At 35.5% G+C, this 27,754-nt stretch overlaps 1 long non-coding RNA gene across 1 annotated transcript; it reads right to left on the bottom strand.

Moving 5' to 3' along the window:
* Window positions 1–3,192: 3,192 nt before the first annotated feature.
* LOC131494958 (uncharacterized) lies at window positions 3,193–26,259 on the bottom strand. Its single transcript, XR_009253681.1, has 3 exons — window positions 26,184–26,259; window positions 5,887–6,056; window positions 3,193–5,079 (listed from the first exon to the last, which is right to left on the bottom strand). It is a non-coding gene; the product is annotated as an uncharacterized LOC131494958 (long non-coding RNA).
* Window positions 26,260–27,754: the final 1,495 nt, after the last annotated feature.

Here is a 27,754-nt window from a genome sequence, read left to right as displayed (position 1 = left end):
ATTGGTTAGTGGTGGTGACATATTTCCAGGCATTGGATCAAAAACTTTGGTATTAATCTTGATTCCTTCTTCTTATGTCTGGTCCATGGTTTCATCATCTCTCTCCTGAATCATTACAGCATTTTTAAAATTGATGCCTTAGCTTCTGCATTGGTCTCTGTGTATAGTTGACAGCCTTTAAAATTTTAAGCCCACCCCTGAGATTTCACATATCCCTTCTTTGCTTTATGTTTTCCCGTTAACACTTATTTCCATGATTTTAATGTTTTACTGTTATCCTGTTTAGTATCTCTCTCCCTCAATACCAGACATACTGCATGAGGGCAGGCAATTTTTATTTTTATCTTTTTCACTACTCTATTTTCAGTGCCTTTAGGAATGCCTGGCATATAGGTAGAAGTGTGAACAGTTCTTTTTTTTTTTCTTTTTAAATAAATAATGAAGGGCCCTATAATAAGTTTTGGAGAATGGAACAGGAGAGAAAGGAGGAAATAAGATGTCCAGGAGGCAAGAATTTTGGTATAGAGGAGATAATTAAAACACTTGAATGGAAAAAATATGTAAGCGTAGAGGAAAGTCAGCAGATAGACAACAAAGAGAATCACTAAATTGGAGCATAGAAAGAAGAAAAAGCCCAGTTTGTGAGACATACAGAGAAAAAAAATCACAGACAATATCATGGAAACTAAAAATGAGATAAACTGTATAAAGTGTAGTGGAGAATTTGAAGAGGGTCAGAATAAAGAAATTCAATTCCATTAGAAAAATGATTTAATTGAACAGTGTCAGGATATTGATGGGTCCATAAATCAGATGACAGGAGATTAAGGAAGTAAGGGATGCTTGTAAGAGCAGTGGGGTCTGGAGGTAGGTTGCTTGTTTAAGGATCTTAGCTGTAAAATAATGTCAAATAATAGGACAGTGATTAAAATGGATCAGTAGTTTCAAATAGGAAGAATTTTCAAGGTTTTGGAAACTCAAACATATTTCAAGGAGAAATAAGAGTTAAAGAAAAAAAAAAACTAAAATAGAGTGAGCACTAGTAGGGATGTGGTCTCTTTGAAGGATGGATCCCATCCAAGACAAAGGAGGTCAGGTTTTACTCTGAGAAGGGTGTGTGTGTGTGTGTGTGTGTGTGTGTGTGTGTGTGTGTGTAAAGGGCATCATGGGAAGGGAATTGCTGTGTGAAAGTGCAAACAGTGAACTAACGGCCAAAAGTACTCTTAGATATTGATTAGAAAATTCAGTATAGGGAGAACATAGTTTTAAGTGTCTAATATTAAACTGACATTGTGAATTGCCTTTCAGCTTTGGTGGGGGCCTCTCATGAAGTCAGTAACTCTGACTCTTAAGTAACCAATACGTGTGCATAACTCTGCAAGCATGTAGAGAGATTTTGTGGTCCGTGCACACATGATCCAAAGAGTCCGAAAGCGTAGATGTTAGTCTGAGGCAACCACAGTCGGTGCTTGCTTGGTTAATAAAGTAGTGGGGTTCTCCCTCTGGACTGTCTGCTCCAGGCAAACTCCTCCTTTGACTCTGCCTGAGGCAGGCCTCAGGTCTGAATATAACCTGGGAGGAAAGGAACTGCTTGAAAGCCCTGGTTCCACCACTTTTATTTCTCTGATCTTGCCCCTTTAACCTGCTGATGCCCCAGGTTTTTGTAATCTGTACCTTAACTTCCTCATTGCCCATCCTGAGAGCTTAATAAGTGAGTAGTTTTTATAGTATCTAAAAAACATAAAATTTAAGCACTGCCAATGTGGGTTAAGATGGAAGATTACTCAGTTTATGAAAAAAAAATCCTAGTTATGATTGTGATGTTGAATATGCTGATTTACTTCCAAAAATATATTTGTTCGTTTGTGAGTTCTGTCGCAGTAGTTATTTTAATACAAAATTGAATGCTATTCCTGGCTGGGTAGAAAAAAAGGCTGGTCTTTGAGGGGGTCAAGAATAATATTTTGTGGTGAAGACTGATGTTGGTTTAGTGCAGTCCATTCATTGTTATTACTATTGTTATGTTATGTAAATAAAACTGGCCTTTCTCTTCAGTGTGGTGGTGTCGTGGATTTAATTAAATTTGAAATTAGGGAAGGGCAGGGAGGCTTATCAGTTTTAAAGAAATTAAAAATGGGTTCTAACAATTTAGAGTGTAAAGCATTGTAGTCTGTTTAAAGTTAAGATATTAAAATAGGTTCTTTAATCAACCACTGTTGTATTAACAGATTCAATCCATTAAAAGCATTCAATAGAACCATATTTCCTACATAAAATTATCCCACATCAGCATTGCTGCATGGTATGGAAATGACCAATAAAATGATTTTTACTTAATTGAAGGTCAGAATAATTCGGATTTTTGAGTAGGATACAGAAATAGTTTCTGGTCAGCTATACTATCTGGAGTAATCTCAAGTAACATAGTGGGATAATGACCATTTTGCTATTTAAAATCTTTCTGTTAAAGGCAGTTTGGTTTTCAACTAATAAAAATTCCCTTTTTTTTGGTGGTACTTTTCTGAGTTGAGTGTTTTACCTTTCTGGAACACGGAGTTTCTGTCCAGAAAAGGAGATAAATGTGGGTTTTTTTGTTGTTTGTTTGTTTGTTTTGTTTTGTTTTTGCTTTTTGGGTTTTTTGTTTGTTTGTTTGTTTGTTTGTTTTTTCACTTGAGCCCAATGTCGGGGCATCTGTGTTCAATATTCAGTACTTACATATTAAATACAGTTCATTCATTACAGATTATTTGCCTCCCTTTCTAATTACAGAAGATTCGTACCTAGTGAAAAGTCATTATTTATAATCTTTGGCCTATTTAGTTAGGGCATTAGTTAAATCTTTATTCTTTCATATTATGAGGAAGTAATTATGATAGAAGAAAGAAATGCTGATTTAAAAATAGAGGCATTCTTACGTGGTTTTTTTATGGGAACAAAAGGGTTTTAAAAGTTTTAGTTTAGATTAATTCATAATGCAGTGTACAGCTAAGAAAAGAGTTCATGTTTGTGATTAAAATGTGAAAAATCCATAAGCACTAACAGTGAAATTATGATGCCCAATTGATCATGCAAATTTGACTTCACCGGAACTTTTGTGTATTCCTATAAAACTAAAAAGACAGTTGGTCATATCAATTATAGTATAAATAATGATCAGTATCATTATTTTCATTATTCACAGCCAGTGAAATCCATTGTTTTCAGTTAAGAGAGCTAGAGATTTTTAATCCACATTATAAGAACTATCTTTCTTTCATTATAGTTCAGTAACTACCACTTTATTTTCTTTTTTAAAAATGGCCTATGTTTATTTTTTCACAATTAAAAAAACACTTTCAACATTATTTAAAGTAAAAGAACAAAATCTGGGATTAAAACAGAAACAGCTGCCCATCTGTCCCATCCCCACACAATTGTTCCAACTGACAAGCATTTATTCTGAGACTTTATTTCAGCAAATGTGGAAAATTGTGCATTTGCAAATGACTAAAAAATCATACTGATATGCTGGTAGCATTTTATACTGCCTCCTTCATAGATGAAATATGGTATTCTTTTCTTAGAAAAAAGAGAGAGACCTTACTGTGTCACGTGATTGATTGCTGTAGAGTTTTCCTTTAAAAGTCATATCTGACAACACAGAATAGCAGATTGCATAGATGGTGTTCATACTGTTCTGCTTTATAACAGAAAACTTGTTAGTAACGTACATTTTAAAAATGGGGATTGTGTGTTGGGAGCAGAACAGTGTTGCAAAGGTAGCTAGAAAATAGGCAATGTGCAGTTGTCTTTTGAAGAAAGCAATAATATGGCTACTAGAAGATTTCTGAGACCGTCTGGTATAAATTCCAGCCTCTGACCATGTGACTGAGTCTAAAATCAGCAGAGGGAAAATTCCTTCTGTGTTAACATATTTCCGCTTCAAACATTCTGAATAGACAAACTCACCTTGCTGGGGTATCTCATGTATGCGATTTTATAAACAGAGGAAAATTACAGAGTCCAAGCCCCAACTTGAAGATAAAGTGTTGAGGATATAATTCCAATATCTTGCAGGTACATGTGCATGCCTTGCTTTTCAACATGCATATAAAATGGCTACATGTAGAAAGGCGTTATAACCATGGTAATTGTCGGGATAAATGAATACCGAATGTAAGAATTGTCACTATGACATGTTTTACACTACCTACATGTTAAAAATCCTTTTATGCCAATAATTTGCATAACATGCTTAGACAAGCATATGTTGTCCCTCAATTTCTTTAAAAAAATGACCCCAGTTAACAGTGCAGTAAGAAATGTCTTCATATTTCATTATACACAGATAGTGTGAGCTATGGACGATCTCACACTAACTAGAAGAAAAAAGAAATAAGAAATTTAGAGAACTGTTAAACTGGTAGCTTAACAACAGCAATGAATATATATACATACTTTGTTTATATATGTATATATACACACAAACACATATACATATATACATATATATTGCAATTTTAGGAATTTATCCTTATGAATATCCTTCGTGTTCTGTTTCTTCTGAAGATAATTCCAGCCTAGATGATCAAAACATACGTTGAATATTTATATTTGCAATACTGTGAGAGTACCCACTTGATGTTTAATCTGAAAGGTTTAAATCTATTAATCTAAGTATCTATAACCAGTACAGTAGTTTTCTAACACATACATTAAAACCAATTGTCAAATATGAAGAAAAACCAGGCTCTGGAGATTCTTGCATATTTTTTAACAACTGATAATCAGTTTATTAAAATAATTGGTTTAAGCATCTGCAGTGGTGACTTTAACCTCGACCCCTGGCTCTATCACCTATCATGTACTTTTATTCCAAACGTCACCTGCTAAAAAGTAAGCATGTTACTTTAATAGACCTACTCCGGTAATATAAAAGGTGTTGTAAAAAGACTTTCTGCACAGCAGTCCCGGCTAGCTGTGCTGCAGTGAAGCCTTCACACAGTCTGCAAAATAGCACAGCCGACTTATGTGCTTGGAGATTCACGCCCAGTGGAACAGCTGCCTTTACCTTCTTCTGACTTTCACTGTTTACCTGAACTGCAATATAAAAGTGCCATTTATCAACTTAGTTTGACGTTGTACACCACTTTAGTTGAAGAAGGGTAGCAAACGCAAATAAAGACTTTTATCAGAAATAGGAGCGTCAGTGTCATTACTTAATAGAATGAAATATCATGGGGATGAGAAGGTTGACCTAGATACCATATTTTTGCCAGAGATTTTCTATATAATCACCTGAGAAATAACTAATGAAATATAGGTAGATAGTTCTGTGTTTTGTACATTTTGTTCTCAGATATTTCAAAGCTGGCTTCTTACTGCACAGATTTTGGGTCAGGTAAACTCTGTTGTGAGGACTAAAATGTCATATAAGGTATATAAAGGACCTAGTTGCATACAACACAGAGATTTTTTAATAAATAATAAATTCATTCCCCCCTTCACCGCTTTGGATTTATCTTGAATCTTGTAATTGTGACACCTGTAATTCTTAGACTTAATTCAACAGTACTAGATTTTGTGTGAAATTCCCCTTTTCTTCTAATGAAGCTTTGACTTGTAAACTTCTCACTAAAGCTCTCAGTAAACTACCTCTTTCCTCAATAGGGGTAATCTGGATAAAGACTCATGAGTGATCCTTCTCTTCCTCTCCACTTGGGATGTGAGCAGCAACCATCCCCACTCCCCATATTACTCCCACTCTACCTAGATACCCTGTGTGAATCAAGTTTATCTTTGGGAGCGGGGGCAGCAGGCTGAGATGAGATTCATGGAACTGAATGACGAGCTGAGGAGGAAACGTCTTTTCAGTAGCTGTTCTCAGACAGCTGAGGTAGATGTTACCTGTTTCATATGTCCTAGGCTATGCTCCATCCATCCTATATGCCTATATTAAACCAACAGATGTCAGCGTCAGGAAGCGCACTCGCAGTGTTAACTCCTTGGCAAGGCTGCAGATAAATCAGTGGAAGGTACTTTATTTGGTACCTATTTTAGTACTTCATGATCAGTTTCTTTATAGTCAGAAAGAAAGAACTTTTATAGTGTGTACACTGGTATATTAATCTACGTTATTTTCCTTCTTTGCTGCAGTAAAGATAGAGAGTAACTGGTTGGATTGAAATGATTATCTTCTCTTTAGGATCTGCTATCATGTGGTAGGTCAAACAGCAGACTAAGCGTAAGGTTCTTGGGGTCTGGTATCATCACAGCCTTACCTTCTCATTCAAGGCAAGTTGCTCACACTTTCGGAGACTGTTCCCAGCCTATAAATTGGGTTAAAATAGTATTTTTAATTGCCCGGAATACTGCCTCTCACATAAAATATGTTATAAATGGACAGTGAGATATTATATTAGCTCAATAATCCAGGCCCTTTCAACCTTTTTCTTATAAAAATTCACATACATATTTTCACACATACATGTACCTACACACATACATACTGATTTAATATTATAATACTGTATACTGTACCTTCCTTTTGTTTCCTTGACAATAATATGTTGTGGCTGTAATACAACTTCAGTTTTAATTTTAGTATAGTATTTCATTATAGGTATACACTGTGATTTAATTAATTGTTCCCATATGGGTGAATGTATAGACTGTTCTTAATTTCTTATTATTACAAATAATGCTGCAATGACATAATCATGCCATCCCGGTTTTCCATTTTATTTGCTTATGTTTGTCTTGTTTTTCAAAACACAGTTTTTATGTAATCAAATTTGTCCACATTTTAATTTTTCTTTGCAGGTTTTATGACATCGTTAGAAGGCTTTCCCTAAAGCCAGTTTATAAATATTTTAGACATCACTTTCTATGGGTAAATTCATGATTGCGTTGATGCAAAATGAATTATTACTATGTATATTCTCATTATTATTGTTAGGTGGAAGAAATGAGGAAGAGATCCCACTTTATTTTTTTTTTCCAAATGGCTAACCAGTTGTTCCAATATCATTATTGAATAATCTATTTTCCCACTAATTTGAATATTTTCTTATATACAATTGCACTTATTTCTGGATTGTCTATTATATTCATTTGTTTTGCTAATGTTTGCACTGGCACTACACTTTTCAAAATACTGCAGGTGTTGTGAATAAAATCATTATTTATCAATTATTAACATAAGGATTTCATAGGGAAAATTCCCAGCTAAAATTATGACTGGAAATACTGGTTCTGTGATGTCAGGACTTCGAATAATGTCTGGAAAAGGTAGGTAGGAGCAATGAGAAAAGTAAAAAAGGAGGGGGGCTGAAGAAAAATATAGACGAATAGCGTTGCAATTCCAAAGGCAGTTGGAAACCACATGTATATTGAGGTACTGACTTGTACTTTCCCATACAGCACTGTGTGTATTTGTATGAGTGTGAGGAAGGGATATGTTTGGATTGTTCCAGCACTGATATGGGCTCAAAGACACTTACAAAAGGCTAAGTAAAATCATGACCTATGGGGCCGATGCTAGTTTCAGAAGGACAGGAAACCAGGAGAACACTGACATGTTGGGAAAAGAAGAGTCTCATCATGACATTGTAGGTGTTGACAAAATTCAAGAACATGTTCAACATAACTGAGAGTAACAGAACTGAGTGGGTAGAGTCGTGGTCAGAGACACGAATATTGAAGCTTATGTGGCTGTGACCAGAATAAGGAATCCATTGTTCTTTCCTTTGTGCTGCCTATTTTTATACAAGAGACCTATCAGAGGGGTGAGATACAGCTTGGATAAAATGGGAGAATAAAAGCTTTATGGACAGAGAAAGTATAGAATTCTTCTGCTGTAATAGGCAGGAAAAGGTTTAGAAGAAAAGGAGGGCAAACTATATGTTTTTAAAAACGAACTCGTATTAGGATTTGGTGCATGAGCAATATACTTAATAGAAAAGGGGGAATGGCAAGCATTTTGGAAAAAAATAAAAGTGGACCTGATCTAAAATGTGGTGCAGAATTATTGATGATATGGCAGGAGGAGAAAGGGAAAGTGGGTATAAATATTTGAAAGGAGTTCTTCAAGTTCAATTAAATGCTTAGGCAAGTCCCCAAATTAAATTAGATGCCAAGAAATAGTTGGCAAGCAAAGTGTAGTAATTAAGTGCCATAGGGCCAGGAAGTGCTGAGCCTCACCACATTATGCCACCTTTTCGTGGCCCTGTTCACCATTCTGTAATGGGAAACTTAGTAAATGAAACAAACAGATCAGAGTCCAAAATGACACAAAAAAAGATAACTGAAACTAGATACTAAGGATAAACACAACTGTGGCCAGAGTTGTGGATTCCAAGGACAACTTTGCATTGGCCAAATGGGAATTTACTCTCTTGTATAAAAAACGTGCCAGGCTCCTGGGGTCCAGCCTGAATGAAGGAAGATGCAGTGTTCACAGATCAAAGAAAAGCAGAGTGTAAGTTAATAAGCTATTCATGTCCTTCAAATAAAGATATCCATGGATTCATAGCCTAGGCAATAACAAGAGTTTCCACCTTTTAGTGTAAGTTCCAGTAGACAGATACTGGGTTCATGCTGCAGGCTAGCTGGAAGCTCTAAAGTACCGACAGTATGAGGCCCATTCTCAGATCGGAATGTAAATATCAGCATCTCGAAATATCTAAGAGCTCCTACCAAAGTTCCAATGTTAATTCACTATTTGTAAACTCTGTAAATACATATATTTCACACATACTTTGCTTTTATTTTGATTTGGATGTTATAATGGGGTTTACAAATTAACGCAAGTAATCCCACCTCCAAGTCATTTATTTTGGTGTTTTATATAGTTGTTTTTGTATAGTAGAGTGGCCTTTCTGGTGGAGTTGAGGAGGGATTAAAAAAGATTGCAATTGGCAGAGGGAAGTAACTTGGAATTTATTTGTGCCTTAGATCAGAGTATCTAGCAGACACAGTGAATTACTTCACCTCTAATGGGTAGCATTAGTTTCACTGTTTATGAACACAAAGAGGAAATTGTAGCAGCTGGAGGAAATTTCTATTGCCACCCAAGCATTTTGCAAGGATCAGAAACCAGTTAATCCAATGAATTAGAGTTGTACATATTATAAAAAGTAGATATTCAGAAATTACTTTTTACTTATTATTAAAAACCAGTAGAGGATCTACAGCAGAGCAAGTCCTATGCGTCATCGGTATACAATAGGAAGTGTTTTTCTTTTCTTCATTTTCGGAAGACAAATGATTGCATCCATTCACACAACATCTTTTGAATGAAGTAGATCTAGGGACCATGACCTCTAATTTAGAGATGTGCGAATGGGTGCAGAAAGCTCTCTGTGAACTGCCCAAAGAAGTGCAGCCAGTGGCAGAGCTGAGACTAGAGCCCTGCTACCGATTCAAGTGTTCTTAAAACTGGCCCTCATTCCTTTATACTCCTTAAGATACATTTTTTAAATGTTTATTTCTTTGAGAGAAAAAGAGAGAGTGAGAGTGCATGAGCGGGGGAGTGGTAGGAAGAGAGAGAAAGAATTCCAAGTAGAAAGAATTCCTCTGTGCTGACAGCACAGAGCCCAAGGTGGGGCTCCACACTACAAAACGTGAGATCACTACCCGAGCCAAAATCAAGAGTTGGTTGCTTAACCGACTGAGCCACCCAGGCGCTCCCTCCTTAGATTGTTAAATCCTAAATGGTCACTGGAATATAATTCTTTTATAAAGCAGATTGGACTATTAGAATATCATAGAAATTGTAATATGGGATTGCTCTATACTTGATAAATGTCACTACATCACCAACAATATACTAAATTTCAGGTTATAGCCTCAAGTGTCTTTAACTAAGTTGCAGAAAAGCATAGCAAGCAGAAAAGTTTTCCAATTTTATAACTGACAACCAAGAATACATGTAATAAGTTTTGTATAAAAATTACTTTTGAATGGCATTATGTGTTAGAGAATTTTGCCTAAATAAATAAATTATCTGTGAAATGGGAATAAAGCCTATGACTGCTTTGCTTTCTATAGAGTCAGGATTAATGAATAACCCTGACAGACTGCTCTAAAATGATTGGAAAAGACTTGAAAGAGGGATTCAGGGTATTGTCAAAACACTAGGATTAATGGGGAAAGAGATTTTGTCCAAGAGGAAATGTTAATTTATTTATAATTTAAGTAGTAAATCCAGAAGACACTTATGTGTACTCTCCATTAGAACCACATCCTAAATATAAGGTTAAAGCAGTTTTATTTCATCTCCAAAGAGAAACAAATAAGAGAGAAATTTAAATTTAAGCAATAGAGATTAAGACTAGATATTTTTAAATCTCATTACTTCACAATCTGCTAATTTATAATTTGTTATAGCTCAACCAGGAATGGATTGAGCTTTAATGTAATACTTATCCTTTTTTTTCTTTTTTTTTTTTAAGAGACTTCCTAATTAAGTTAATAAACAAAATTGTTCTGTTCTTCTGAAGAGAAATATTTATCTTACTTAAACATTCAGGCTGGTTTTAAGTAGCTTAATAGTACCTACTGGCTACAAATAATAATTCTTCAAATGTTCATCCTAACAATCCAAACATTTTGTAGAATGTCTGCTTCTCAACACTTTATTTCCTAGTATTTTTATGTTACTACCTATAATTGAAAGTCATTCAATTGCCTTTCAATTTTTAATCATAAACTTCAAGCTTTCTAGTGTTCAAACTGACCAGTCTCCTGAGAATCCAGCTTTTCCATAACAAGTCTCATACCCTCTGCTTCTCTCCCAGCTTTTCCTAACGGGCTCGGTTTAGACCTCTTGATTACTCAAGTAGATTACTGCAAGCCTTCTGTATGTCATAGTTTCTCTGGCACAGACACTGTATCTCACTGGTCTCTCTCTCAGTGTTCATCTGAATACACTGTTGCCATAATATTTGGAAATGGCAGCCATTATTACTACCTTAAAAAGTTCTTTAATGATTCCCTTTTGCCTAGAGAATAGTTTGACACCATCATCATGTCATGCATAAGGCTCCATGCCTCACCCAAGTGTTCTTTTACATTTTCATCTGCTAGCCACAGACTCCATTCACAGAGCTTACACTGAGGGTTATTTGCTTTTCCTGGATCCCTACCCCTTCATTTTTCATGCTTCATTTTCTTTTCTTTCTTTTCTTTTCTTCTTTTTTCAAACTGGTTATTCTTCTAGAAATGCCTTTGGTTGCTATCCTGGTCTTTTCTACAAATAGGTGAAGAGTTCATGTATCCAGATACATTCAAGCTTTACCATTTCTGTGTTGACTTTCTCAACCATTGTTTTTATGCATGCCTCTTGAACTTTGTAAACACATTGGTAAATAATAATGATAGCAATGTTTATGGAACGCTTTCACCAGTCACTTCATGGATTATCGATTTAAAACTCACCACAATTAAATGAGAATGATCCATATTAGCTCCTGTCACTGATGCAGATCCTAAGGCTTAAGGAATTTAGGTAATTTGTTCAAGGTAATTTAGTTAGTAAGTGAAGGAGCTGAAGTCAGATCCATGCACTGCTATCATACTGCCAATGGTATTCATTTGTTTTAGGTCTACCTCTGCATCCTAAAGCAAACTCGGAGAAAAGAAACAATGCCTCTCCAGTATTTCCCACACCCAGTAGACATTGTAGCATGAAATATAAGAATATAACAATAATTAAGTTGTGACAGGAACAATTCAAAGATGTACTGAAATCATTAGTAATGTGATTGTAAGATTTATGATTATGGTCATCCTTGGTTTCCTGCTGCGTTTGTAACATTTCATTTTAACAAACGCCACATCTGGTTTTCTATCCAACCATTATACCTTGCCTTTACTTCTTTGCTAAAAGAAGTCTTGTTTGGGCAAAGGTGTGAAGGACTATATAGTTTAGGAGAGACTTCAGGAGTCAATACAATTAGTCTAAGCCAATCAATTATTTCTTCTTTGCTGGTGATTACTTTAGGAGTGAGCATGTGATACCATTCTAGCTGGAAGAACTAATGTTCCAGGAAGTTTCTGGGAAGATTTTATTACTCTTAATAGGGGATATAAGAAAGAGATCCTCACTTTTGGCATTTGGATGTGTGCAGTGATGTGTTTCCTGGTACTCCTGTAAGCATCTTTGATCACAAGGGGAACAGACTCTGCTAAATATTACAAAAAAGGAAAGATGGAAAGGGTATGGGTTGTTGTCCTGTGTTAGATGCTGAACTAGTCAATTCTGGATCTATTCCATTTCCAGACATTTTATAATGTGATGATACATTTTCTTTTCTGCATATGTTACTTGATTTTTTTTTAATTATTGGCTATTAGTAGTTCCATTATAAAATGCCTAGGTGTGGTTTTCTTGGTATTTATCCTATTTGGTTGGGATTTTTGGGTGACGTATTTCAACAATTTTGGCAAATTCTTGTCTATTACCTCTTCAAATATTCTTTCCAGCTTGATTTCTCTCTTCTCTCTTTCTGCAACTCCAATTATTCATACATTACATTGTTTGCTGTTGTTTCACAGATCTTAGATGCTCTGTTCTATTTTTTTCCCTCTTTGTTTTAGTTTGGATTGTTTCTGTTGGAAGTGTCTTCAAGTTCACTTATTCTTTCTATTCTGTGACCCATCTTCTGATAAACTCATCAAATGATCCCTGATTTCTGGTATCTGATATCATGGTTTTTATTTCTACTTTGCCCATTTGGCTCTTTTAAAAAATGGTTTCCACAGCTCTGATGAAATTTATTCTCTATTTACTTGTATTGTCCACTTTTCCACTTTCATTAACATATTTATCATAATTATTTCAAAGTCCTTATCTGATCATTCCAATATCTATTCCAATTCTGTATCTGCTTCTATTGATGGGTTACGTTTCCTTGCCTCTTTTTATGTGTCATCTTTTTTATTGCATGCAAGGAATTGCATCTAAAAAATGGTAGAGACTAAAGTGAATAATAGTAAGACTCAGAAGCATGAAGATTCATTTTTCTTTCAGGCCACTAGGGTGAGGGGTTGAGTCAATCTAATCTCTAGATGAGCTGGAATTGTTGTTACTATAGTTGGATCCAATTGAACATTGGCTTCACATGATTTGAGATGGAGATCAAGACATTTCTTTCAGCAGGACTGGAGATCTAAGCACCAGGAGACGCTTGATACATCTTGTGCTTTATAGTCCACCCCAAGTTTTCAAGCCATGTGACATCTCATGTTCACAGGAGGTTACTACTTGGTTGGGTTATTGTTTGTATTCCTAGCTCTCCATTGTTGATCCCAGCTTTTTGTGCCTTAGGACACTGCCCCCCCCACACCTCCCCCTCCTGCTGCCATGTACCCAGGTTTTGGAGGACTAAAGGGGTAGATTCTAGGAAGGCCTGAATTACCCTTCAGGAATTTTTCCTCAGTTCTTTAGCTCTGCTCCCAACTTTGCTGGCTCTGCCTGCCTGGTCACCAGGAAGTGGTCCCTCTCAGCTCTTCTGCTCTCCCCCAGCTTTGGGCAGCCACTGATTCATACTCTGTGGGGGATGGGATTGCTAACCCTGTTCTTAACCTCCTTCAGGCTTTTGGCTCTACTCAGTCTTATATGTGTACTTAGGAAAGGCCTACAGGAAAGAGTTTGTGGGTGGGTGCAGATTCTGTATGTGACTGTTATCCACTGAATTCTAACCTGTCATGCCTTGAAAGTCCATATTGACCTTAAAAGTTTCTAAAAATTACAGTGATTTATCTTTACCTTTGTCCTTCTTCCTTCACTGCTCCTCCAAGAATGACAGTCGGTTGTGGGAAGAGCTTGTCACTCTCTACATTTCAGTTACTTGGGTTTCTTTGCATCCTCATTCTTTGCATCATGATTAACACACACACACACACACACACACACACACACACACACACAAAGTTATGACTGTATAGATTATCTGGGTTATTCTCATTGTTAGGATGGAAGGACATTATCCTGTAACTGTCTTTAACCTAATTGAAAGCAGAAGTCTCTTTAAGACACTTTTAATTGAGTTTTCTGTTACTTGGTGCTGAATTTAGCCTAATCAGATCTATACTATATTTGAAATTGTTCTTCAGGATGAGAAAACCATAGATCATTTAAATTACTTTTTCCTCATTATAAAATTAATCTATTTTTGTGGGATGCCTGGGTGGCTCAGTTGGTTAAGAATCCTACTCTTGATTTCAACTCTGGTCACAATCCCAGGGCCATGGGCTCAAATCCCACATGGGGCTCCATGCTGGGTGTGGAGCCTGCTTAAGATTATCTCTCACCTTCTTCCTCTGTCCCTCCCCACTTGCACTCTTGCTCTCTCCGTCAAAAAAAAAAGCAAGCTAAACTAAACTAAAATTAACCTATTTTTGATATAGAAAATATAAAAAATACAGAAAAACCACAGAGGAAAATTAAAATTACCCATAGTCACTTTTCATAGATATAAGCATTAATATCATTTTGTTGTATATTTTTTCAACTTTTTGTAATATATATCTATTTATCCATAGCTTAAAGCAAATGTGCACTTTTATAAACCACTTTCTATTTATGCAAGACTATATCACACACATTTTCTGTATTATTAAATATTCTAAGAGCATTACTTTTAAAGCAGTATTATATTTTATGATTTTTCAAAACTTTGTATTTAATCAATTACATATTATGGGGCATTCTGAATGTTTCAGATTTCTCACAATGCCAAATAGCCGTGTCATGAAAACTCTTCTATTCTGGAAACTTGTTGGTGGCTAGTCCTGCACCAGTTGTGACATCCATGCCACTGTTCTTTCCTCTGCCACTGCTCTTGACTTTACCACCCACATTACTTGTAATGGAGCAATAGGAAGTGTACAGGTCAAAGTAAAAATGAAGATCAGGGAGTTTATTATGGTAAAAATTAGGACCTAGTCTAGGAGACCAAAGTGTAAGGAGTCAGCAACTCTGGAACTCAGTATTTTTTATTACTGCAAGAGCATCCTCATTGCATTTTTCAATTGTGGTCTGGTCTCTATCTAATTTATCTAATCATATTATTCCCTCTGTTCAAATCCTGTAGTGTCTTTTTATAGATTTTAATAAAAATCAAACTCCTAGCTTGCTAGGCCAGACCCTTCATGATTTTGTCCCTGCCTAGCATGTTGGCAACATCGTTGGCCAATACCCAATATAGACCTTTAATCCAGTGAGCTTCTAGTTTCCCAAGCAAATGTGCTGAATTTCTCTATGCATTTACCTATGTTCTACTAAATGCCTCAAGTATCCTTCCTTGTCTCATGCCAGTCATTATTCTTGTTAATTTCCATTCATCTTTCGAAAGCTCCAGCTTCATCTTCATTGGAAATACTTGATAATTCCTCCAACTAATATAGATTCCTTCCTTTTTGCTGCTCAAATATTGTATTCATACACTTATCATAGCACCAGTTATACCATAGTACAATTTCTAGTTTTGTTTTATTTTTCTTTGCATAAACACTGGTTTTGTTTTGACTTTATATTCCCAGCACTTAGCACAGAGCCTGGATCCTACCAATTTCTTGGTCAATGTTTATTGGAATGCTATAATAATGGTAATATATCAATCAGAAAAAAAAGTGAAAGTGCCTAATTACCCAGTCACCCACCCTGACCCTCTCACCTCAAGCCTTCCACGCATCAGTAAGAGAGCCTACCCACCATTTATAGAATTGTTAGGACCAAAAATCAAAAAATCATCCTTGATATGTCTTTTCCCTCCATAATCATAACTCATAACCTCCATTAGCAGGCCATGTTGGGACAAATGTATCATAACTCTAACCATTTCTCATCCTTCCATCATTGCTATCCTACACCAAGCTATTTCTTCCTGTCTTGGCTTCATACTAGTCTCCCTCTGTTTCTTTCTTTCTTTCTTTCTTTCTTTCTTTCTTTCTTTCTTTCTTTCTTTTTTAAATGTTTTTATTTACTTTTGATGGAGAGAGAAAGACAGAGCATGAGCAGGGGAGGCGCAGAGAGAGAGGGAGACACAGAATCCAAAGCAGGCTCCAGGCTCTGAGCTGTCAGCACAGAGCCCGACATGGGGCTCGAACTCACGAACCTGAGATCATGACCTGAGCCGAACTCGGATGCTCAACCGACCGAGCCACCCAAGCGCCCCTGTCTGTCTCTATCTCCCTCCCTCCCAACTTCTCTCCCTTCCCTTCTTTTCTTTTCTTTTCTTTTTTTTTAACTCTAACATTTCACCACAGTCTATTCTTTACATAGTATCTGGAGAGCTCTGTTAGAAATGGAAATCATTCCATAGTTCTCCAAACAGCTTTACCATCATATTTAGGAAGAAATTCATAGTTTTTTGCCAAGCCGACAAGGTCCCACATAATTGGCAACTGCCTCTCTCTCTCTCTCTCTCTCTGTCATTTCAAACACTCCCTGCCTTGATCTTTCCTGTCTAATTGTCCTGATTTTTGTTCAGTTTCTCAATACATGCTAATCTAGTTCTCACCTCAGGGACTTTGCATTTGTTGTACTCTTCTTCACACCATTCAGGTTCCTGATCAGAGGTTACCTCCCCAGTGAACTTGAAGGGTCCTGTTGCTCTAGCCTCCATCCTACTCCCTAGTTTCATTCTCTAATCCTCTTATCTTCCTTTGTTTTCTTCATGACACTTATCACTAGAGACTACATCATGCATGCATTTTGTTTACTTGTATACCTTCTGACTTTTCACCATAATATAGGTTCCATGATTCCACAGGCTTTGTCTTGTTCACTGCAGTATTAATGATAAAAGTTTACTGAACATATAAATTAAGGGATGCATTTCATGGTCTAGGTTCTATTTTTTCTATACTTTTTATATGCTGTTTTATTGGAAGATCTTCCCAACTGTTATGAACATGATTCCCTGGAAGAAATACATAATACATCACAATATATACACTCAGAAACCTACACATAACTGATAAGTATGTCTCACAAAACAGTACTTATCTTTACTGTATGAAATGCATTCTCTTTTTTCTGTTCTTTTTTTTTATGTTTATTTTTGAGAGAGAGACAGAGCGCAAGCCAGGGAGGGGCAGAGAGAGAGGGAGACACAGAATCTGAAGCAGAGCTTTGAATCCAAGCTGTCAGCACAGAGCCCGACGTGGGGCTGGAACCCATGATCAGTGAGATCGTGACCTGAATCTAAATTGGACACAACCAACTGAACCACCCAGTCACCCCTCTTTTTTCTGTTCTATTCTGTTTTTCATAAAACTGATTTTACTACTGGGACACCTGGCTGGCTCAGTCGGTTAAGCGTCCGACTTCGGCTCAGGTCACGATCTCACGGTTCGTGGGTTCGAGCCCCGCGTCGGGCTCTGTGCTGACAGCTCAGAGCCTGGAGCCTGTTTCAGATTCTGTGTCTCCCTCTCTCTCTGTCCCTCCCCCACTCACGCTCTGTCTCCCTCTGTCTCAAAAATAAATAAACATTAAAACAATGTATTAAAAAAACTGATTTTACTACTTAGAAATGGATTATAAACAGAGTTACCACTTATGGCTTTGCAGGCAGGATCTGCCAAAGAGGTTATTGCCATATTCATGTATCTATCTGTGTGAAAGTAAGAGTGTAAACATATGCGCATATTTGAAAGTATTATTACATTAAATTTATTTTCAGAATAACAGAGTTACAGTAAAACATAAATTTAGTAAAACATTTCCTAGAAATTAGGATTTTTATTCAACTAGCCATTTCTTTTCAAATATTGACTTAGCTTTGAGACAATATTCATTTTTTTAAATTGGGTTAACCATAAAATTAGCTAAAACTAAAAATGATTAAACAGAATATTTTCTACGTAAGGAAAACTGTTAAAAACAGGGAAAATGTTTATAGTTTTGCTAAGAAAATATGTGCGACGAAAATCTAAAAGTAAATATAAGAATAAATGAAAGTCATTCTCTTGAGTTCTGATCTTGGCCCCTTTGGACAGGAGTCCAACTCCAGGAGTAAGGAGGTAGGTGTACCCTCTCTGTGAACTTGTCTGTAGAATTTAAATCTGGCAGCAGGGGGAGTACACATTTAGGGGCTCTGTGGAAAAATGGCACTGATGAAGGAGGGTCAGAAAAGTTGGAATTAGGTCAAGGAATTATCTCTGTATCTTTCTTTTTTTTTTTTTTTTTAAGCCTGTAAATTTCACTTTGATTTGTCATGTTCATTCATCTTGTTGCATTTCTCAGGCAGAACACTGGGGAACAGCAAAGAGAATTTTATTTATATAAATTAATGTGCTAATTAGCAACAGTCTCACAGCTCTTGGAAAATTGCCATTTCATTTTATTGCGCATTAAAGATTGGGTATCCCAACCCTTGTATGCCATTGGAAATGAAGAAATAACCCTCCTAAAATATTTTTGCCTCTCCAAAGGGAAATGTTAAATATAGTGGCCTCATGCTCATTTTCTGAGTGCCTCCTAGTAGCCTATTTTTTTTTTTTTTACTATTTGTGCTTTTTCTTTAGACAAAGAATCTTTTTTCTTTTTTTAATGTTTATTTATTTTGAGAGAGGGAGAGTGTGTGCGTGTGTGTGCGCACACACACACGCACCCCAGCAAGTGACGGAGGGGCAGAGAGAGAGAGAGAGAGAGGGAGAGAGAGGGAATCCTAAGCAGGCTCCACACTGTCAGCATAGAGCCCGACAGGGAGCTCAAACTCACAAAGGTAAGATAATGACTTGAGCTGAAATCAAGACTCAGACACTCAACTGACTGAGTCACCCAGGCGCCTGTCTCTCTCTCTCTCTCTCTCTCTTTTTTTTAGCTCTTACATCTTATTATATCAATTAACAATTGCATTTATATATAAAATAGTGTATGTGTGTATGTGTAGCGTGAGTGTGTGTGTGTATCCTGCTATACCCAGAAAAAAGTATTATGCTAACAAACAAATAAACCATGGAAAAATGCATAAAATATGAATCTCAAAGGCTGGAATATTTTAATTAATATTTAAAATTTTTGGATGCCATCCTTTAAAGGATGATTTCCAGAAGGTTGTATGCTGTGATCTATCCATATTGAGCTGAATGATCTTCATCAGCTAACTGGACTTTTTTTCAATTTGATGATTGCACAATGAGTGAAATAGTTACATCCTTCCTATTTCAGAGTAATATTTTGGGAAGAAATAAAAAGTGCTTCAGCTTTATTGGAATATCTCTGAACTTTTGTAAATTCAATGATATACACTTGAGATATTCACTACCACCACATATACCAAAAAACTCCAACTGCACTAATATGTGTAAGCATTGGTTATTAATTAATGCATCATTTAATACTAAATTCATACAAATGTCCTCTTTGTTTCTGTCCATCCTTCTCATATTTAAGATTTAGAACAGCCGGCCTGGTTTTCTATTTTATTTTGTTTCCTTCAAATGCTGCTAAAGGAGGATTTGGTTTTTTCCTGCATCTCTTATGATTCCTTTCTATCAAAAGAGGCATAAGACTGATTTTAACAGATAGGTAGTTTGTGAAGTTCATTTGTGAAGTTTAATCACAAAATAGGCTAGGCCTTCTGGAAAACTCTACTCCTGGTTTTCTTCCCACAGGAAAATCTCAGTGACTGCTGACAAGGATGTCCTATCCTTTCTATCTCCTCTACGTCTTCGAAGTTGAAGAAATGTTCTTGGGTTGAAATAGCTTAAATTGTTCTTGTGTATCCCAGAAAAAGAACAACAGCATTTTGATGATCCTTTTTATCTTCTGTGAAATAGAAAGAACACCAAAGAAAATGTCATGCAAAGTGTAGGGGATGAAAGCAATGATTGTGGAACATAGAAGTGTTACATGTTGCCATAGGGATATAGGATTATGAGGGACTCAGCAGAATGCAAAGAGGGTAGGTATGCTTCTTAAATGGCCTGTTCTCATTCCCCTTCCTGCCAAAAAAAGAAAAAAGGAAAAAAAAAGTTCCAGAAAGGTGAAAGTATAATAGAGTATAAAGAGCACTACAGCAATCAGTGTGTTATGTGACCTTGGTTCTGGTCTTGGCCCTCCTGCAAAAGAGTTACTTCAGTTCGGGCCAAACTGTGTTATTTTACTGGCACAGTGGTCTTTCACCTGTTGAGTGAGATGGCTGGCCTCAGGAAGTCAAGTCCATTCTAGTTTCATAATTCTGTAGCTGTATTTTTATTTTTCAGAGACTATATAACCTGTTGACAAACCTCTACATACTGGCTATTGCAAACCATTAAATAAATTATGAAAAGCAACAGTGGAAAAGTCTGCAGTGTTAAATTCGGCTGAATTCTCCAAAAACATTATATAATGAAAGTGGTAAGGTAAACAAGTAGTTTGGTAACTCTCAACAATTCTTGTGTTTAAAATATTCTGGAGTTGAAATAAAGCAGCTCCCATCTGTTAATATCTATGTGCAGTATATAACATGTTTTACTATGAATGCTGTCCAGGGAAGTAAAACCAAAGGAGATCTTACAGAAGTGATAAGTGATAGGCTAGCAGCTTTTTAAAAGCTATTGCATACTTTATTCTGTTTTAAGTCTTTTCTCTAAAAGCCAATCAAATGAGGACTATTTGGGAACATCAGCATTAGCTCACCAGACAATGGCATTTGCATCTTGAATTATTCTATTAGATTCTAACCTTGGCACAGTGTAACCCTTTTGCTGAAATATTTATAATTGCCTAGTAACATGGGAAATAAACAATTTATTCCTATTATCTGTGTGCATGTTTTGATACAGAAGAAGCAAACTGTGAATGACTAGATACTAATAAGATCAAGGAGTGTCCCCAGCTTGTCATAATGGCTAGTAACAAATATTTGCACCAAGCCTTGGTTATCCAAATATTCCTTGTGAAGAGTGGCTGAGTGGGTTTGATTTCTCTAACCTTGCAGAATCATTTTATTCTATTGTTCCTGTGATAGATATGGAGGGTAATGCAGTCCAAAGCCTCCAGGCAATGCATGAATTGAATATTTGCTATTTGTGTAGCATGTTGTTTCTGAAGCATCTAATTTGGGAGTGATTTAGTAAATACAATCATCGAGAATGTGGTGATGTTTTCCCTTTAGTTTTGCACTGGGAATTTTGAAAGAGTCTCCCTCCCCCGAATCATTTGTAAGAAAATGAGAAAAACAGCCTAATTTAACACTTGTATTTTGAAAAATGAGATGAAAAGCAAGATATATGTATTTTTGGCGTTAGGGTCACCAAGTTTGAGGGAAGAAAATAGTTTCAACTAAATGCATGGATCCACATTATGAAATAGCCACAGTAAAAAAATTTAATGTTTATTTTTGAGAGAGAAAGAAAGAGAGGGTGTGTATGCAGGAGAGGCAGAGAAGGAGACAGAGGATCCCAAGCAGGCTCCGTGCTAATAGCAGAGAGCCCGAAACCAGGCTTGAACCCAAGAACCATGAGCAGAGAAGTCTGACGCTTAACTGAATGAGCCACCCAAGCGCCCCTAAAATAGCTACATGTTTATGTTTACTTTCATTACCACCAACAGAAAACCCCCGAAATTGTTACAGAAGAGTGCTAACACTACCTTACGTGGTTTAAAAATCATCTTTGCAGGGCACACATGTATTGCCACGGACAGTATCTGCAAACCTGAGCTTAGCATCAAAAAGAAACGGCTTTATTGCAAGTCAGAGCTGCTTTAATTTAATGAACTCATATTAAAAAGTTTCACATAATTTATCTTTCACCGTCTTTCAGCTGGAAAGTATTCATTAAGGAAAATATGTGCTAATGTTAGCAGCATAAACAGAATTCCAAATAAGGAAGAACACAATGAACATACTGAAAGCCCTGTGCTCTCCTGAAAGGATTCACTGCTTACCTTGTCCCTGTGGCAGTGGGCCACCCCCATCACAGCCGCCCAAGTCCCTCACTGCCATTACTTTAGTGCTGATGGCTTTCATGACACTGCTGATAGTGAGGGGATGCTAACTGCTTTGGAAAAGTTTTGAATCAGTTCCAGTTTGGTGGTTTCGAAGCTTGATCTATTTTAGTATTGACTTCCTTTTTATTCCCTCTAGAAAAATGGATCTTTGAATTATTAGAAAAAAAAGTCAGCCTAACTGAGTTCCAAATCTCAATCTAAATAGCCTTGAAGCAGCTAAATACAAATGGATCAAGAAAAAGAGACTATATTTTTCTTTCTACTACCCATTGAGTAGGGGGTGTGTCCTAAGGCATATTAGAAAAATTCTTCACATTGCACGTGGCACATTTGCACCAATAAACTAAGTGACCTTGAGCAAAGTCTCATTCTCCTTCAGCGTCTTGGTTCCTCATATACAGAATATGACATTAGATGAAATTATTGCTAAATCCCTTCTTACTCTGAAAATTAACTACTAATCAATCATATTTTTATAACTTTCCCTGATAATGTTCGATATTATAGGAAGTGTGTGGGAAATCTGAAGGAACAGGGAAGCTTTGCCTAAAATGTTCAGAAAATTCTTGAGTCGTAGAGAAGTTGTTCTTAAAGTTGGCTTTTAAGCATTAATGGTTAGGACATGAAATAGCATATTAACAAATTATAAAGAATTTTCACAGCACATTTATAAAGATTATCCTCAAGTGAAATCTGTAGACTCCTCCACTTAAGTAAAATAAAGCAATAGAGAATTAAAAAGAATTAAAATATTCCACATATTTACTTTTTAAAATACCCAAACCTACACATAAGAAATTGGCCCAGGGGAATATATTAATCGATTTGATGGCTCCCTTGCCAGACAATGTCCTATATAATCTATGGACATTTACCAAATTTAAGTTAGTCAGTAGATAAAATGTTCATAATTGTATATTGATAAATCTAATATTACCAAGTTTTTTTGTTTGTTTTGGAGGGTTTTTTTTTAATTTCTTCTCCACAATGCATTGAAATATATTAGTTCTTTCATATTCCAAACTTCCCTGGTCAAAAATAACAATTTCTCCCAACAACACATCCTGGAATAGGAAGAGGGGGAGAGAAAATAAAATATTACATCTTATAATGATTTTATTTTACAATTAAAGTTAGTTTAGTGTACCTATTAATCCAGCTTTTTTTCTGAATTGATTTTAACCCCTAAGAGATTATTCATATAGGAAGCACTAATGTGATTTACAGTCACTACATTTAAAATTTTGTAACTGTATGTTTTGCAATAAATAGATGGTGAAAATTAATTTTGTGGAAATTTTTTAGATGCACACATCAAAAATTAGAGACTCAGAGTGCTATCCTCTTCAAATAGTAGGGCTCTTAAGCCAATGAGTGGGCATTGATCAAAATAGTACTAAAAGTAATTTTTGGAATTTTTTTCACAATCTGTGACATGTTCCTTAAACTACACAGACTGCCATCAAAATCTGAAAACGTTTTTCCTTGGAGAATTATTTTGGTTCGAGAAACAATGAGAATTCATTCCAAGTCAAGTCTAATGTATAAACTGAGGATCATATAATGCCATTTTGGGGGTCTAAAATAATGATGCTAAGATAAAAAGACTGACCTTCTTGTGTGACTAATAGAAGAAATGTCCAAATCAAGGACTCTGTAGGCAAAACCCAATGAGTTGGAACCAAGTGTAAAATCTCTCCGTATACAAATGGCAAACCTGGGAGAAAATAATCAACTGGCTGGGACCCAAGCTTCAGACTCTAGTCTTGGTCCAGTGTCTAACTACTGAGTTCATAATTTTTCTTCTCTTTCATGATACAAATGCAGGAAAAAAACATAAAAGTGTTGCCATAAAGTAATGAGTATATAGTATATTAGAAAGTAGCCAATTAGTGTGGATAGACCCAAATGTGTAATGTCCTTCAAATGGGCTGGCTATCTTGGAGCCCATACATCCAGTTCACCAATACTACTCTTTGTTAAAAACTTATTTTGAAACTCCTTTTTAGAATGATCTTCTGAATACGTTCATGAACCACACAAGAAGTTTAACCACATGGTTATATCACCCAGTCTCTTGTAATTTTTCTCTTCTTTTTCTTCCTCTTCTTTACCTAAAACAAGCCAGGTCATGTATCTTTTCACCAGTATTGGCACTGAATGATAATACAAATCCTCTCAATACACAATAATTGGACTTCATTGCAGATTTGTAAATAGGACGTCCATCAAGAGAGTAATTTTAAAGAGAAGAATGGCTACACAAATGGAGTAAATACAGAACCTTGAGGTGATGCATTTGAATGAAAAGACTGATTTGAAAATGTAAGTTTGGGTCTGTTGGTTAGATTGATCTCAAACTTTATACTCAAACCTGATATGTTTTATACCATTTTGGTACCCCAAGTCAGGAGGCAATTATATGGTGCACAAATGGAATTTGCCAGTGGAATTGCTTATAGCATCTTAGAAGGAAGTAACTAAATGGAAAAAAAAGATATTTAGTGGGTATTTTTAAAGGATTGGATATGTTCTACTAGATTAAGACATGAATTTTTAATTCACACATATGTTCCCTTAGAAAGACAAAGATTACATTCTCAAGGAATTAGCCTCATGTGAAAACACTAGCATTTCAAAGAGTTCTATCACATATCCTATGTGAGATACAGGGAAAAGTGGGAAGTGGAAACATTCCTTGAAAAGTTCTAAATCTATGAGGAATAGAAGGTAATTAAATTATCCACAAAATAAAGTTTAACTTCCTGGTACAAAACAAATTGGAAAAGAACAATCTCCTTTTACACCCCCAAGGAAAACAGGAAAGAACATCTTTAGTTTTCACTTTCCTTCAAATTTAGTAGTGCACATTCTTCAGTTTGATGATTTGCTGGGGAAAAAATGGAAACTATTACTTTTTTCATTAACTGAAGAATGAACACTGTGTAACTTTACAAAATGAGGGTTGCAATAAAATAGATACTCAAGCTTAGACCCTTCCTTTGTGTTTGGGTTCATAATTTTTTCTCTGCTTTTGCATGTCTGGAACTCACATGATATCAAGTGTATCCTAATTTTAGATAAATTAATACATTACACAATCTTCTTAGCAAGCAGAGATTTGATTATTTTTTTCATATTAAAATAAACCAGCACAACAATTAAGAAGGCACAGCATAGGACATATTTATTTTTTATAGAATCATTTAAATTAACCCTGTTCCCCTTTGCAAGCATGGATATATCAAACCATATTTCTAAATATATCCTGAACACTTTGCTTTCAAAATAAACTCCAATGAGAAAGAACACAATTAATACCTCATTTAGATCTTTAATATGCACACACTATATATTTTGGCTTTCTAAAGTAATGGAGTCAGGATCATTTTATAGTTTAAACATGTGAGAAACATTTGACACTTGTAATCAAGGCTTCAGAGATGCCTGCGTGTGTTATTTTAAATACTTTCTGCATCTGTGATCATTTCTACTTCTCCTTAGGCATGAAGCTTTCCTGCCCATCGTTCCCTCTCTCTCTCTCTCTCTCTCTCTCTCTCTCTCAATCTCTCTCTCCACACACACACACACACACACACACACACTGCATCCCCCAAAGTAAATAAGATGATCAATTAAGCAAAATAACTGTTCAATTAAATACAAAAAAAATCAATCAACTTGTTAAATTGATCATTACACTTATTTCAAGATATTCCACCATATCTTCAGCATCAAGTCATTTCAGTCAATTAGAATGATCAGTGAAAGGGAAAAAAATGTTTGCCCATATGCCAGAAATCCTATGTAATAATGACTAGAGATTGTGTTGGTTTTTCGACAAGATGTTCCTAAATAACTAAAAAAAAAAAAAAAACCCTATTGATATAAATGCGACCATTTTGCTTTCTTTGGGGGAATTTTTTTAGTGAGAAAGTTGGCAAGGAAAAGAGATCTTGATGTTACCTGAAATATTCTTAAGTATACTAAAATGGGCACCTTGTTCACACACCTCATTGCACATTCTCCTCATTATTTCATTTAGCCGTTCCTGTGACTTTGATTCTCACTACAACACTTTAAGGTGAATGTATATACATCACACACACAAATATCATCTCAGCATACAAAACAACAAGGTTATCTGAAACAAATATGGAATTCATAGCTATGTGTCCTTTTAGAATGATATTTGCAAATGGTCACATTACACATCTGTGATTTGCTCCAAATAAATTTAAGATGATAGCATTACCTTTTTAAACCTGCAGATTCTTCCTTCTGTAAGCTTTGGCTCCAGCAAATCTCAGCTATTCTTATTACAGCCCTTTCTCACATGCTCCCAAGTGAGGAACGATTTGCAAAGCTTTTTGGCAAGGCGTGTTGTTAAAGCTGAGCTCTTCATCTGATAAACATTTTCGCTATAATACAGTGTGTTTTTTTTATTTTAATCTTTTGTTTTAAATAACTGACAAAATTCTAAAGTATACAAAGAAAAGAAAAAAAAGCCAGGGGTAATTATTATCTTCACCAAAATATTCACCATAATATCATTCAAATAACAAATTTCCTTTCTTGCTTCCATACAAGTGGTCTAGCTAACATTTTCATATGATTGACTATCCTATAACCTTTACAGTTTTGTTTACAAAGGGCATACAGTGATGTGGGAATGTTCTAATAACATGCTTGGGAACAAAAGAGCCAAATGCCAAATTATATGAAATTTTTAATATAAATTTTTATAAGAAGTAAAATCCTAAGAGGAAAAAAAAAGACTGGAAGGAAATATTTTAAAATATATCCAGTAGTTGCCTACGGTTGTTAGGATTGTAGATAATTTATTTTCTTATCACACATTGGTCCTATTTTTCCAGATTTTACACAATGGGTTAAAAAAAGAAAAAAAATAATTACAAATGTGTTTATCTTTGAACAAAAAGGACTCAGTGAGAAACTTTTCAAGTGTTACTTCTCTTGTAAAGTCAAGGGAGTCATAAAAGCTTTTTTTAAAGTCACAAAAAAGTTTTCTTAACAGATTCAAACAATTTGAGTAGAGGCTAGATCATCTGTGTGATTTAAAGCCTCTGAGAGCAAATTCCTAATTGTATGGAAAATTGTATCAACCAAATACTACCAAAGGAGACTGTGTTGATATCTTAGAATTCTTGTTTGACAATGCCATTATTATCCTGCGATAGTTTTGTTATTTAACCAAACTATTTGTGTCACAATTTAAAAAAATTTATATACAGCTAAAGATAATTTTAAAAATACTAAAGTCTTTTCCAGGCATATACTTAAAAAATTCCTAGTTGGCCAGCAGAATTCTCTCTTCCTTGAATTACATTCTACACTTTTCTAATTTTGAGGTATCATCCATATATTTGGTAAGCAAATTGTTAAGGGACTTTTTTCAAATAGAGATAATAGTATTTTGGGTTTTTATATGATTAGCAATTCTTTCGATACTACTTTCATTAAAAGAAATCAAGGTCTTATGCCAATTTAATTTTTTACAGGAAAAAAAATGTTACATCAATCTTCCTCATACATGCCTCTTGATTCTTTTACATAGACTAAAATGGAATTTCTAAATGTTAAGTATTGATTATATTGTTTAAAGGCATACATAATAAGTTAATACTCTCTCCCCAAATTAGAAAGTAGATGAAACCTAGAGAGAAGGCAAGTGAAAATGTTCTGGGGTTCATTTGTGTAGTGTGTACTCAGCAATTTTAAAATACTAATTTTGTTCCATTTAATGGTAAAGAAATATTTCTTTCCCCTCCTTTGCCTAAAGGTCATCTGTAATTGAAGCCAAGT

Source organism: Neofelis nebulosa, chromosome 14 (assembly GCF_028018385.1).
Source record: "Neofelis nebulosa isolate mNeoNeb1 chromosome 14, mNeoNeb1.pri, whole genome shotgun sequence".
Classification (NCBI taxonomy): Eukaryota; Metazoa; Chordata; class Mammalia; order Carnivora; family Felidae; genus Neofelis; species Neofelis nebulosa.
The sequence above is the reverse complement of the archived record's forward strand: the minus strand, read 5'-3'. Positions and strand labels throughout refer to the sequence as shown.